The sequence below is a fragment of the Columba livia genome, chromosome 1 (assembly GCF_036013475.1).
Source record: "Columba livia isolate bColLiv1 breed racing homer chromosome 1, bColLiv1.pat.W.v2, whole genome shotgun sequence".
In the NCBI taxonomy this organism is placed as follows: domain Eukaryota; kingdom Metazoa; phylum Chordata; class Aves; order Columbiformes; family Columbidae; genus Columba; species Columba livia.
This window is the reverse complement of record NC_088602.1, coordinates 159229235-159243647: the sequence shown is the minus strand read 5'-3', so window position 1 is coordinate 159243647 and position 14413 is coordinate 159229235. Positions and strand designations below refer to the sequence as shown.

At 54.1% G+C, this 14413-nt stretch overlaps 2 long non-coding RNA genes across 2 annotated transcripts; both read right to left on the bottom strand.

The window, feature by feature from the left end:
• Window positions 1–262: 262 nt before the first annotated feature.
• LOC135576378 (uncharacterized) lies at window positions 263–2145 on the bottom strand. Its single transcript, XR_010468080.1, has 3 exons — window positions 2088–2145; window positions 1851–1992; window positions 263–1114 (listed from the first exon to the last, which is right to left on the bottom strand). It is a non-coding gene; the product is annotated as an uncharacterized LOC135576378 (long non-coding RNA).
• An 8890-nt stretch (window positions 2146–11035) lies between these two features.
• On the bottom strand, window positions 11036–12384 carry LOC110356666 (uncharacterized). The gene is made up of 3 exons (XR_010468079.1): window positions 12327–12384; window positions 12090–12231; window positions 11036–11634 (listed from the first exon to the last, which is right to left on the bottom strand). It is a non-coding gene; the product is annotated as an uncharacterized LOC110356666 (long non-coding RNA).
• Between the last annotated feature and the right edge of the window lie 2029 nt (window positions 12385–14413).

Genomic DNA, 14413 nt, shown 5'->3' with positions numbered 1-14413 from the left:
GGAGCTTCTGGAGTATGGTAGTTACATCTATCCGTCAGAGGGGTTGCTGCACCTCATCACACGTAAGTATAGGTGGATAGTGGTTTTTTGTCTTGTAGGATCTAAAAAGTCAAAGCAATACACCACTGCCTTTTATTCAGTCTAAAACCAGAAAAATAACGACCAGAGGAAACATCGGATAAGAATCTTCCTCCCAGTGCCCCTGGACCTCCAATCCCTCTGGCTTTATTCAAATACACTTCGGTTTACTACAATTATTTCGAGCATTTATTCACTTTTACAGAAAGACACCGGTTCCAGCACTTTTCTGTAGGTGTGCAGTCTGACATTTCTGCAGAATGTCTCCCAGAAATAAGAAAACCTCTTCCATGCCTTACTTTTCCCCCTTCATTTGGAACCATTACCTTGAGTGACTCCCAAGGTCTCAACGACCCTCCAAATAAGAGAGCCAGTATTAAAATGCAGAGAGCCTCAACTCGTGCGCTTGGCTCAGCGACAGGAAGAAGAGTTGGCTAAGTGGAAGCCATTATTATCAGTTTGCATCTCCTGCTAGCTCAGATTTGATTTCAGAAAGCCTGAAGTGCTTAGGGGCCAAAGAAATCCTTCTTTGGACCACATCCTCTTCTGACGCGGCGCTTCACTTGAAGACGAAGAGTAGTGACGGTCGCATGAGAGCCGAGTTCAGTGGGCCTTGACAGTGAACACCTACATCTACACCTACAGTAGAAACTAAACTTACGAACTCTCTTGCCAAATTGGCTCAAAACGCTTTTGTAAATATCGTGAAAGTGAAAACTGGGATGTGAACGAAATGTATTCAGTACACAGCTACCTACACTAGAAACTAACTAACTAACTAACTAACTAACTAACTTACTACCTTACTAACTAGCTTACTAACTTAGTTAGTAACTAACAAACAAACTCTCTTGCCCTACTGGCTAAAAACCCTATTGTAACTATCTGAAAATTGCCAACGGGCATGTGAAAAGAAACGTGAAAGTTCTGCAGGAAGGTCGAGAAGTGATCTTCTTTCTCGGAACCCCTGCTAGACCGTCCATCTGAGCCAAGCGGGTGGCAGCATGAGGGTGATGTCTTCAGCCACCTCTACAACCTGCCTCGGGAAAGATGGGCGGAAAAGCCAGGCATTAGGCACCAGGTTGAGAGAAGAACAAGCAACTTGTGCTTTGACGTGAAAGGCAATACCCATCCAGAGTTCTCCCCTGCAGAATTCCTTAGAGCTGTGTATTTGGCTTTGGTGTTTTTCTATTAATTATTTAGATTGCAGAAGTTTGGGGAGGCTTAAGGGAACACACGGGCTTTCGACTCAAGGGCTGTACAACTCTACGCCTCTAGGGCCACGCCTGGCTACAGCTGTGGCAAGAATGGAGAGTAAAACTGAACCTGAGTACAGCCGTGAGGAAGAAAGACGAGAGGAAGAACTTTTTTACAACGAGCGTGGTGAAATACCGGCACCGGTTGCGCAGAGGGGTGGTAGATGCCCGTTCCCTGGAAACATTGCAGGCCAGGCTGGACAGGGCTCTGAGCAACCTGATCTAGCTGAAGATGTCCCTGCTCGTTGCAGTGGGGTTGCACTAGATGACCTTGGAAGGTCCCTTCCAACCCAAAGTATACTTTGATTCTATGATTCTAAGCGCAAAATGAAAACTGCCAATACTGGAGAGCTCGTTTCCTCCAGACATCCATCTTCTCCCAAGGGCAGGTGGCTGCTTCCTCTCTGGGACCATCTCTGGGCACCACAGAACTATTTGCTATAGTCAGAGCAGCGTGAAAATTCACAAGAGGGAGAGCAGGCTCTATTACACGTCTGGGTTCCCTGGTCTTCTCACCCTGCTTGGGTTGTCTCAGTCGTCCATCGCTGAGCTGTCTGCGGCCAGCATTCGCCTTCTCTTGGGCGGTGGGCCGTCGCTCTCCTCTTCGCAGGTGTGTGGTCTCTTCCTGGGGGATGGTGCTTCCCCCTCCTGCGAAGAGCTTGGCAAAGTGCCCATTGAAGAGGATTGTCAGACAGGTACAGCCAGGATCACCATGAATCCATTCTACTCTTAATCAAAGCTAGCTCATGTTACCTGCTCTGCCCAGGGGAGCTCTCCTGGGGTGCGCATTCTGGAGGTACTGCAGGCACCTGCAATGGGAACAAAGAAGATGACACCTGCCCACTTTCCAGCTCGGCGGCAATCCCACCGACTGAGGGGGGAGGCATTGTCTCACGCTGTGTGTGGACCTCACGTACCTCTGCAGTTTCTCCTTCCGATCCTGGTGCCGGTGACTCCTCAAGGCGTCCACCGGCACTCCCAGCCTCGGCCGGCGGCCCTGGAAGCTCAGCCTCCTCCTCCTCCTCCTGCTCCTCAAAGAGCTCCTCATGGTGTTCGATGAGGAACTCGACCAGCCGTGTCACCTGCACACGGTAAACCCTTGGTTTCCAACCCGCTGGCTGCAAACGGGTCCAACAGCCCTTCCCACTCCTGATCCTGCTTTCTGCACAGAAAGCTGCAGCTGTGGGGCTGCTCTTCCACGCAGCCCCCCCACGAGCATTTGCTGAAGAGAGGAGGCAGCCAGGAAGCTTTAAAGCGCAAAGCTGGCGTGGGTCTGGAAGGCTGCAGCGGGCTGGGAAACACAGCGTACCTTCCCCGTCACCTGCATCAAGACCTCCAGGGGCAGCCCGTCCTCCTCTGGTGGGCTGAGGAGGTTGGGCCCCACGCAGATGGCCAGGTTGCTGGTGGTCATCCTGGTGACGGTGACATTGCGGCTGATCTTCTGGAGCAGGCTCAGTAAGGTTTTGAGGAGGAGGAGGTTGGCCTCAGGTAACTTGCTGGCCACCCTGTGGGAACGGGAGGGCAACGTTAATAGATGAAGTAGATGTTGTCAAGACAGGTGCCCCATGCAGATGTCAGCCAAGCCCAGCCCAGGGAAGGCTCCTTGGCCAAGCCGGCTCTACAGCAGAGGGACTGCCTTTGCTGAGATATGGGCAGCTCCCTCCCTGCCCGCCCTGCTGCTGAGAGTCCCTTTGTGGAGCCACCCCTAAGTGCTTGCCGGCAGTGCTCCAAGGAGAGAGAGAAATGCTTTTGTGTGCCACTTTCCCCCCAAAATGCTGATCCCGCAGCAGCAGCAAGAGGTGGGTGTGTAGCTTGTTCAGGCCGGCTGTGGCTAGCAGGCAAGTGTCGGGCTCTGGCAGTGCCTGTGGAGCTGCCAGGCTGCTGGCCACACTTACTCTCTCAGCCCCGCCAGCCTCTCCTGCCTGCTGGTCTTCTGCAGGGCATCCATCCACTGTTGGTAAAGCTCAGAGTGGAGGAGCTTGGAGGGGATCTTGCGGAGAAAGTCCTGCAATGCCAAGGGCTGCTGGTGAGGCTGCGAGCAGTGCCGCCGGGAGCACAGGCAGCATCCCCAGCACGCTGGCTGCCGAGCAGCTCCTGGGTTTGTGCTCCTGCTCAGGCAGGTGCCCGTCAGCAGCGCCAGAATGCAGGTCCGCAGGGCTCACCTTCAAGATGACAGCGAGGACGTGCACCGGCTGGCTGGCCAGGTGGACCTGAGCGCCGGTGTCCAGGGCCTCCCTGATGTCCCGGGAGGCGCGCTCGCTGGCCGCCAGCCGGAAGATCCCCTCCGTGGATGGGCCCTGCTCGTGCAGCAGAGCCAGCAGGTCCTGCAGGGGAGACAGGAGGACATTGGTGGGCTGGAGACGGGCCCTGGGACAGCCCAACCTTGCTCGGGGGCAGGAGGGAGTGTGGATGGTGCGCAGCTCTCCCTGGGGCTGCACAGAGGGGTGACTGGAGTTGGGTGACGTGGAGAGGAGTGCGCTTTATTCCCAAGACTCATCTGGGATGCCTCCGCTGGAGACACGGGCTCTGCAGAGGAGGCAGCGGGATGGGGGTCGCCCGGCCAGGCTTGCTTACCTGGATGGGCTGGGGCAGCGCGCCATCCGGGCTGCAGAGAGCTGCCAGTGGCCGGCCGAAGAGAACCCCCGAGTGGGCAGAGCCCGACGACCCCTGTGCCTCTGCAGTGTGCGAGGTCCCTGGCCGCAGAAAGGGCCAGGGCAGCCACCTCCTGCGGCTGCGGGTCTCACCTTCTGCCAAGGAGAAGAGAACAAAGAGAGGTGGAGCAGAAGCACCAGGCCAGTGCTCCCGGAGCCTCTCACACTGTGCCCCACCCTGGAGCGCACGGGACAAGCATCATTTGAGAAGAAGCGACCCCAGGGGCTCAGGTCTCTCCTGCTGCAGAATAAGAGGGGCAGACAAGCTCCGTGGGAAGGGCAGCAGCAGCCCCAGTGCAGCAGGAGTGGAGGGACGGGCTGTTCTGCACCCGTCTTCTCCCAACTCACCAGCCAAGTGGGCACTTCTACCTTGGCTGCCAGAGGGGACGACAGGTGGGGGCCGCTGCTCTGCATCCGCCTGCAAGAAATGTGCTGTGCTCACCCAACAGCCCTGCAGCAGAAAGGGCCCCCAGCGAGCTGCATCATGGCCTGACCGTGTGTGAGCGGTGGGGATGGCTGAGATTTCTCTCTGTGCGACCCTCACCTTTGCCTGGCCCTCAAGCAGCCTCTCCAGGCTGCCGGCATGCAGTGGCGTGGCCTGGGCAAGCAAAAAAGAGAAGAAGGTAAGAAGCGATGCAGCTGGTGCTGGGCTGGAACAGCCTCTGGAGACAGAGTGGAGACAGGAGGGACACTCACAGCATTGCGTCCCCTCAGCTCCTTTAGCAGCGCCTTGAAGGAGGGCAGCCGGGTGACCTGGGCTCCCTCCACTCCTTCCGGTGGTCTGTGCATGGGGAAGGGGCAAAGCAAGAGCTGTGAGAGGCACAAGCCACTTTTTCCCTCCCCTGCCAGCCCAGGGAGCCCTTCCAAGCTGCCCGAAGCACCCGAGTACCACTCGGAATCCGAGCGGAGAGCGGCAGCAAAGGTCCAGGTGGGGTTGGGCAGGTGTTGTCTGGACACAGCTGGGTGAAGGCGCTCCAGCAGCTTTGCCCGCTCCAAGAGCTGCCCACCGCCCTGGGGGCAGGTTTTCCCAGCTGGGGAGCGCTGTTTCCACATTGCAGGGCCACGATACTTAGAGCATCCCCCTACGGTGTGAGCATGAGTCCCCCAGGCTTCACTGCCAGGCAGGGCTTACCCAAGGAGAGCGCTGAGCCAGAGCTCCTTCACTGCCCGGCAGCTGCAGAAGGAGAGGAGAAACAGCCTGAGTGCCGCTGCTCCCCAGCCTGTTGGCACAGGTGGGCGCTGGCACAGCCCTGTCCCGTGGGGATGGCCGCAGAGGCAGGACAAAGTCCCGTGGGGCAGGACAGAGGCTCTGCCCAGCCCTGCCGTGGGACGTGGCACCGAGACTCACCGGAAAGTGATAACACACGAGCCGCAGGGCCAGACGAGGAGGAGTGAGGTGGTGTGCTTTCCTTCCTCCTCTTCAGCGGCATCGCCGGTTGCGCCCTCGGTGCTGCCCAGCACCTGCAGCTGGCCCAGGGCCAGGCAGAGCTTTGGGCGCGGGGCGCTGCCACGTCTGCAGAGATGAGTGGCAGGGAGTGACCTGGAGGTGTCTGAGCCCGCTGGTTCCCTTCCCCAGTCCCCCTGCCACAGTCACGGCCATGGCTGTATCCAGCACCAGGTGGCCTGGGGTGCTCCTGGGATGTCCCTGCCCTGGTGCCAGGGCCAGCGCTTGGGAGGAAAGGCAGCTGGGCTCTGCAAATCTTACTGGTGCTTGGCGATGACCAGGCTGTCACTGAAGAGGAGGAGGTCCCTCTTCCTCGTCACACGGCCCTGGGTCACCCGCACACGCTGCCGGAGCAGTGGTTGGCGTGATGCCGGGATGGGCACGCGCTGCTGCACGGGCTCAGGGTCATCCCTGCAGAGTAAACGGTGTCGGGCATGAGAAAATGGGCTGCTGCGAGGTCCAGATCTTCCGGGCTGTCTCTGAGCTGTGAATGGGGGAAGCCTACCTGGAGCCACGGCAGCAGTTCACCTGTCCCATCCCGACGAGGCAAGGAGAACGCTCCTGTAGGACACACTGGCGCAACACAAGGGTCAGACAGCTGGCAAAAGTCTGCCAAGGTGTGTCCTAGTGCCGAGTGGCGCTGCTGGGCAAGAGCCTGGCTCCTGCCCGGGACAGTCCGTGTTGGCACAGAACCGTTGCCAGGGCAGCGCCGGGTCAACCCAACACTCCATTCCAATGACCTCAGTGGTGGGGGAGGGGCACTGGGGGCTCTCCCCAGTACGCCCGTGTCTCTCTCGGACCGGGAGCCCAGACCTGGGCTGGAAGCAACCGGTTGTGCCCACAGCAAAGCACCTGAGGGCATCTAATTCATTCTGCCGAACCAGTTTCCCACTGATGGAATTTAAAAAGAACCACGCAAGCGACAGCTCTTTGTGTGCTCTCAAGAGCACCAGCACAATTTAATACGAAGAATACCTTTTATATTACATATTTTCATTCTATGATAAAGCACGCCTCTCTCTATTAAACACATTTTGATACAACAAACCTGCCCATGAGATTCAAGGTTTCTCTATGTAAGCATCGTATTTCTGTAACCTGCATGACAGACTGTTTGCGGCCACCATTTTGCTGTTCCTTGTCTTCCATGAAAACCTGTCTAAGTTTACCTTGGAGGCTCTTCAGGACTTCCGCTTTGACGGCTTTTCTTGGTTTGGTTGGTTTTGTTTTTTATAGGGCTCAAAGCAAGTTGCTTTTAGCTTTCTGAGGCTAAGGAATGATATTGCGATACAGTTAACACGTAATAGGTGTATCATCGTTCCAGAAGACCTGTGCAGTCAAACAGGGAGAAGCACACAGCTTGCCTGTGTGATGCAGCGCTGTATACACGTTCTTTCTAACCCAGTAAGAAGGGCACAGAGGAGCAGCGTTTCAGTAGGGACGTACGCACCACCCGTATGCTTGTGTGTTCATGTGATACGGAGGTCATCTCAGTGCTTGCTACCAAGTGCTTTCTCCAACCTGCAGAAAATGTCTTCAAACGACTGTTTTATCACCTATGTCCTTAGAGGAAATTCTTGCAGCTCAATAAGTGCCTTCTGCAGCATGTGCAACTGGGTAAAAGTAAAAGCGCAGTTAGAGGAGCCTTTGAAAGGAAGGTTCTGCTCTTGGTATCTAACGCACATCGGGGCTTGGGCTGAAGCAGTTGCCGTTGGCTCAGCGCTTGGGAAAAGGTGCGTTTGCAGCGTGTCAGCCGAGGCGGTCGGCATAGTCCTTGCCAACGACAGCGAGCTAGAATACAGCCGCACCGCTTCTTCCAGCTTGCTGGATCACAAGCCTCTTGGTCTGCCGCTCAAAAGTGAGATGTGGCTCCAAAGTATTTGTCATGTCAAATGAGCAAGACGTCTTCAAAGACAGTCAGAATTTAAAGTGACTTCTTTTGGAAGGCTGTACACGGGACACCTTAGGTCATCTCTCCATACTTGTCAAGACAATAACTTGTTGACATTAAATGAATTCTAAGGGTTTGAGTGAAAGTATCCCAGCTTCATACAGACTGTGTAGTCACATATTGTCTAAGAGGAAACCTGAAACCTCTTGGAGAAATGCAGCTGTTGTTCAGGCCCTAAGTGACAGCACGATGGCCATACAGTACAAAGAAAATGCCTCTGGTGGTACAAATTCTGAGAAGCTTTTGAGGAAAAGGCCACAGCAGTCCTATTACACCAGAGAAGAAAACGGGTGAAAGCGAGGGGAGGTTTAGGTTGGATATTAGGAAAAGATTCTTCCCCCAGAGGGTGGTGGAGCATTGGAACAGGCTCCCCTGGGAGGCGATCATGGCCCCAAGCCTGACAGTGTTCAAGAAGAGATTGGACAATGCCCTCAGACGCATGGTGTGAACTGTGGGGCTGTCCCATGCAGGGGCAGGAATTGGACTCGGTGATCCTTGTGGGCCCCTTCCTACTCCGGACATTCTATGATTCTATGACCTAATTCAAGAATATAATTTCTGCAAAGTCCCAACGATGTCATGAACAGTTAGATTGTCCTTCAACTAGTTGACGAGTGACAGCAGAACATGATGTCTTATTGACCTCCTCTATGCAGTACACAGCTACCTACAGTAGAAACAAACTAACTCACTCTCTCCCGTTCACAGGGTAGGTGTTTCCTGCAGGCAGCAGCCATGAGGGATAGACACCCCATGTTGAAATACAGTGGACTGGCATTGATGCAGCTTGTTGTGCAGCACTAACACGGTTCCCCGCCTCTCCAAGTTTGGGAATCGGTTTGTGCCAGGTCTTCTTGAACAAGGGGATAGTTCAGATGGAAGTTCTCTCTACTAAGAGATTAACATTTTTTTGATTAAGAAGGCTTAATCCAATATGCATATGTTGTAGTACTTTTAAATTCTAAGAAACACAGCGTCATCAATGACCTTTTGATTGCCAGTTATCTCTGAGATGAGTATTTTATTCAGATTCATTGCAGGTTTAACACTATAGAGACTCCTTAAATTAGAAGCATTTACTTTGCCTCTAGTGAAAATCAACTACATTCTAAAATACCTTGATATGGCAGAAATGAGATTTGTGAGATCAGAGAAAAGGAGTACATGTAAGGGAGATTTTTCTCAGGTAAACCATTTGTATAGAGTCATTCTGCAAGGTACAGTGTACAGTAACAACCAGTCTCCGGAGCTTGATCTTACTGGAATTGGTCACCTACTATAGGGCCTGGGTTGGATTTGTGGAGTATATTAGGCGAATAACACAAGATTGTTTTGTGGCAGATGCATATTTTGCCATGCTGCTTTCCAGCATCTTGGGCAAGCTGCTTTGGGTCACAAGTCTGTGTGGATGTGTCCCGGGATGCTTCATGTCGGTGCCGGTGCCATCTGCAGTCAGTCCCATTCTCTTTCTGCAGGTGTCCTGGCGCCAGGGGCGTGAGGATGAGGAGGGCGTGTTTGCTGCAGCCAAAGCAGTGGTGCAGGTGGAAAGGCTCTCTCTTGTTATGGGCCAGGGAGAAAGAGAATGCACCCTGGTGACAGGGTCCAGAGATGGAGTTTCCATAAAACTGCATCTTTGTCTTTTTTCCCTATTTCCAGCTTTTTCACACCAGCTTTGTTCTTCACATAACATTTTGGGGAGAAGGTGGTGGTTCATAGAATCATGGAATCACACTTGTGACTGCCTTCCTGAGGAGCCCCTTCCAGTGCTCCACTGCCCTCTGGGTGAAGAACCTTTTCCAAGTGTCCAACCTAAACCTCTCCTGTCACGTCTTCCTGCCATTCTCTCAGGTTCCGTCATTGGTCACTAAGGAGAAGAGTTGGGTGCCTACCCTTCCTCCTCACCCTGTGAGGAAGCAGTAGACGGTGATGAGGTCTCCTCTCAGTCTCCTCTTCTCCAAGCTGAACAAACCAAGTGACTTTAGCTGCTACTCATATATCTTCCTCTCCAAATGCTTCACCAACTTCCCTTGTTGAACTTCACGTAGTTGGTGATTGCTCGGATCCCTCTGCAGGCAGGGCCCCTCTGCCCTCGAGAGCGTGAACAGTTCCCCCCAGTTTTGTGTCAACGGCAAACTTGCTAAGCACTCCCTCAAGTCCTGTGCCCGAGTCACTTATGAAGACAGGGAAGAGTGCTGGCCCTAAGATGGGTCTCAGTGGAACCCCGCTAGTAACTGGTCACCAGCCCCACATTTCCCCATTTACTAGAACGCTTTGATCCTGGCCCGTCAGCCAGTTGCTCACCCACTTCAATGTGTGTTTATCCACCTCTATGCTGGACATCTTGTCCAGGAGAATACTGTGAGAGACAGTGGTTGGTACTCCCTTTTAGACGCCCGCCTTTAAAACATCGAGGAGAAACTCCAAGAAACAGAGCAGATCAGAACTGTGCAGCCCAGGGGGATTGCCCACTTCCCACTCTCGCTGGGGTGCCTGAGACAGTTGGGAGAGAGAAGAAAGCGGTCCTTCTGCCTTCCCCAGGCCAGTCGTGTTGTCTCTTTGGCTCCAAATCTATGAAGCAAAGTCAGGAGAAGCCAAAAACCCAACCCCAAACTGCTGTGTTCCATTTTGTAGATGGAGGGGAAGGGAGACAGCCAACATGTTTCTCTTCTTGATTTTAATAAATTACCTCTTGAATGGGCACGTCTGTTTTTGTTCATGTCCTTAATTTTAGTTTTTGCTAGATACGCAAAATATCCTGTCTTTTCAAATGAGTTGAAAATGATGTCTCAGCATGGTGATTCTGACCTTTGATCCATTACTCAAAGTAATACCAGGAGAACTTTATTAATTAAACCTTTTGACTTTGAAACTGAGCATTCTAGTGGGTATTTATGCTAGTACTTCTGGCCTTACAAAAGCAGGCAGAACACTGTTTGCTTTCTACTTCTGGGAAGTGAGTTTGTTTCCGGGGAAGGACACCTAAATGAAATTACCCCTTTCTCTTAGGATGTCGTTGTCTAATATTTAAAAGATAAACCAACCCATAGCAAAATGGATGTCGCAGGGAAGGATGTTGGTAGGGAAGAAGGGGAAATAGGCTGGGAAAAACTGTCTCACGGTAGCGGGAGCTTCTGGAGTATGGTAGTTACATCTATCCGTCAGAGGGGTTGCTGCACCTCATCACACGTAAGTATAGGTGGATAGTGGTTTTTTGTCTTGTAGGATCTAAAAAGTCAAAGCAATACACCACTGCCTTTTATTCAGTCTAAAACCAGAAAAATAACGACCAGAGGAAACATCGGATAAGAATCTTCCTCCCAGTGCCCCTGGACCTCCAATCCCTCTGGCTTTATTCAAATACACTTCGGTTTACTACAATTATTTCGAGCATTTATTCACTTTTACAGAAAGACACCGGTTCCAGCACTTTTCTGTAGGTGTGCAGTCTGACATTTCTGCAGAATGTCTCCCAGAAATAAGAAAACCTCTTCCATGCCTTACTTTTCCCCCTTCATTTGGAACCATTACCTTGAGTGACTCCCAAGGTCTCAACGACCCTCCAAATAAGAGAGCCAGTATTAAAATGCAGAGAGCCTCAACTCGTGCGCTTGGCTCAGTGACAGGAAGAAGAGTTGGCTAAGTGGAAGCCATTATTATCAGTCTGCATCTCCTGCTAGCTCAGATTTGATTTCAGAAAGCCTGAAGTGCTTAGGGGCCAAAGAAATCCTTCTTTGGACCACATCCTCTTCTGACGCGGCGCTTCACTTGAAGACGAAGAGTAGTGACGGTCGCATGAGAGCCGAGTTCAGTGGGCCTTGACAGTGAACACCTACATCTACACCTACAGTAGAAACTAAACTTACGAACTCTCTTGCCAAATTGGCTCAAAACGCTTTTGTAAATAACGTGAAAGTGAAAACTGGGATGTGAACGAAATGTATTCAGTACACAGCTACCTACACTAGAAACTAACTAACTAACTAACTAACTAACTAACTAACTAACTAACTAACTTACTACCTTACTAACTAGCTTACTAACTTAGTTAGTAACTAACAAACAAACTCTCTTGCCCTACTGGCTGAAAACCCTATTGTAACTATCTGAAAATTGCCAACGGGCATGTGAAAAGAAACGTGAAAGTTCTGCAGGAAGGTCGAGAAGTGATCTTCTTTCTCGGAACCCCTGCTAGACCGTCCATCTGAGCCAAGCGGGTGGCAGCATGAGGGTGATGTCTTCAGCCACCTCTACAACCTGCCTCGGGAAAGATGGGGGGAAAAGCCAGGCATTAGGCACCAGGTTGAGAGAAGAACAAGCGTGGTGAAATACCGGCACAGGTTGCGCAGAGGGGTGGTAGATGCCCGTTCCCTGGAAACATTGCAGGCCAGGCTGGACAGGGCTCTGAGCAACCTGATCTAGCTGAAGATGTCCCTGCTCGTTGCAGTGGGGTTGCACTAGATGACCTTGGAAGGTCCCTTCCAACCCAAAGTATACTTTGATTCTATGATTCTAAGCGCAAAATGAAAACTGCCAATACTGGAGAGCTCGTTTCCTCCAGACATCCATCTTCTCCCAAGGGCAGGTGGCTGCTTCCTCTCTGGGACCATCTCTGGGCACCACAGAACTATTTGCTATAGTCAGAGCAGCGTGAAAATTCACAAGAGGGAGAGCAGGCTCTATTACACGTCTGGGTTCCCTGGTCTTCTCACCCTGCTTGGGTTGTCTCAGTCGTCCATCGCTGAGCTGTCTGCGGCCAGCATTCGCCTTCTCTTGGGCGGTGGGCCGTCGCTCTCCTCTTCGCAGGTGTGTGGTCTCTTCCTGGGGGATGGTGCTTCCCCCTCCTGCGAAGAGCTTGGCAAAGTGCCCATTGAAGAGGATTGTCAGACAGGTACAGCCAGGATCACCATGAATCCATTCTACTCTTAATCAAAGCTAGCTCATGTTACCTGCTCTGCCCAGGGGAGCTCTCCTGGGGTGCGCATTCTGGAGGTACTGCAGGCACCTGCAATGGGAACAAAGAAGATGACACCTGCCCACTTTCCAGCTCGGCGGCAATCCCACCGACTGAGGGGGGACGCATTGTCTCACGCTGTGTGTGGACCTCACGTACCTCTGCAGTTTCTCCTTCTGATCCTGGTGCCGGTGACTCCTCAAGGCGTCCACCGGCACTCCCAGCCTCGGCCGGCGGCCCTGGAAGCTCAGCCTCCTCCTCCTCCTCCTGCTCCTCAAAGAGCTCCTCATGGTGTTCGATGAGGAACTCGACCAGCCGTGTCACCTGCACACGGTAAACCCTTGGTTTCCAACCCGCTGGCTGCAAACGGGTCCAACAGCCCTTCCCACTCCTGATCCTGCTTTCTGCACAGAAAGCTGCAGCTGTGGGGCTGCTCTTCCACGCAGCCCCCCCACGAGCATTTGCTGAAGAGAGGAGGCAGCCAGGAAGCTTTAAAGCGCAAAGCTGGCGTGGGTCTGGAAGGCTGCAGCGGGCTGGGAAACACAGCGTACCTTCCCCGTCACCTGCATCAAGACCTCCAGGGGCAGCCCGTCCTCCTCTGGTGGGCTGAGGAGGTTGGGCCCCACGCAGATGGCCAGGTTGCTGGTGGTCATCCTGGTGACGGTGACATTGCGGCTGATCTTCTGGAGCAGGCTCAGTAAGGTTTTGAGGAGGAGGAGGTTGGCCTCAGGTAACTTGCTGGCCACCCTGTGGGAACAGGAGGGCAACGTTAATAGATAAAGTAGGTGTTGTCAAGACAGGTGCCCCATGCAGATGTCAGCCAAGCCCAGCCCAGGGAAGGCTCCTTGGCCAAGCCGGCTCTACAGCAGAGGGACTGCCTTTGCTGCGATATGGGCAGCTCCGTCCCTGCCCGCCCTGCTGCTGAGAGTCCCTTTGTGGAGCCACCCCTAAGTGCTTGCCGGCAGTGCTCCAAGGAGAGAGAGAAATGCTTTTGTGTGCCACTTTCCCCCCAAAATGCTGATCCCGCAGCAGCAGCAAGAGGTGGGTGTGTAGCTTGTTCAGGCCGGCTGTGGCTAGCAGGCAAGTGTCGGGCTCTGGCAGTGCCTGTGGAGCTGCCAGGCTGCTGGCCACACTTACTCTCTCAGCCCCGCCAGCCTCTCCTGCCTGCTGGTCTTCTGCAGGGCATCCATCCACTGTTGGTAAAGCTCAGAGTGGAGGAGCTTGGAGGGGATCTTGCGGAGAAAGTCCTGCAATGCCAAGGGCTGCTGGTGAGGCTGCGAGCAGTGCCGCCGGGAGCACAGGCAGCATCCCCAGCACGCTGGCTGCCGAGCAGCTCCTGGGTTTGGGCTCCTGCTCAGGCAGGTGCCCGTCAGCAGCGCCAGAATCCAGGTCCACAGGGCTCACCTTCAAGATGACAGCGAGGACGTGCACCGGCTGGCTGGCCAGGTGGACCTGAGCGCCGGTGTCCAGGGCCTCCCTGATGTCCCGGGAGGCGCGCTCGCTGGCCGCCAGCCGGAAGATCCCCTCCGTGGATGGGCCCTGCTCGTGCAGCAGAGCCAGCAGGTCCTGCAGGGGAGACAGGAGGACATTGGTGGGCTGGAGACGGGCCCTGGGACAGCCCAACCTTGCTCGGGGGCAGGAGGGAGTGTGGATGGTGCGCAGCTCTCCCTGGGGCTGCACAGAGGGGTGACTGGAGTTGGGTGACGTGGAGAGGAGTGCGCTTTATTCCCAAGACTCATCTGGGATGCCTCCGCTGGAGACACGGGCTCTGCAGAGGAGGCAGCGGGATGGGGGTCGCCCGGCCAGGCTTGCTTACCTGGATGGGCTGGGGCAGCGCGCCATCCGGGCTGCAGAGAGCTGCCAGTGGCCGGCCGAAGAGAACCCCCGAGTGGGCAGAGCCCGACGACCCCTGTGCCTCTGCAGCGTGCGAGGTCCCTGGCCGCAGAAAGGGCCAGGGCAGCCACCTCCTGCGGCTGCGGGTCTCACCTTCTGCCAAGGAGAAGAGAACAAAGAGAGGTGGAGCAGAAGCACCAGGCCAGTGCTCCCGGAGCCTCTCACACTGTGCCCCACCCTGGAGCGCAC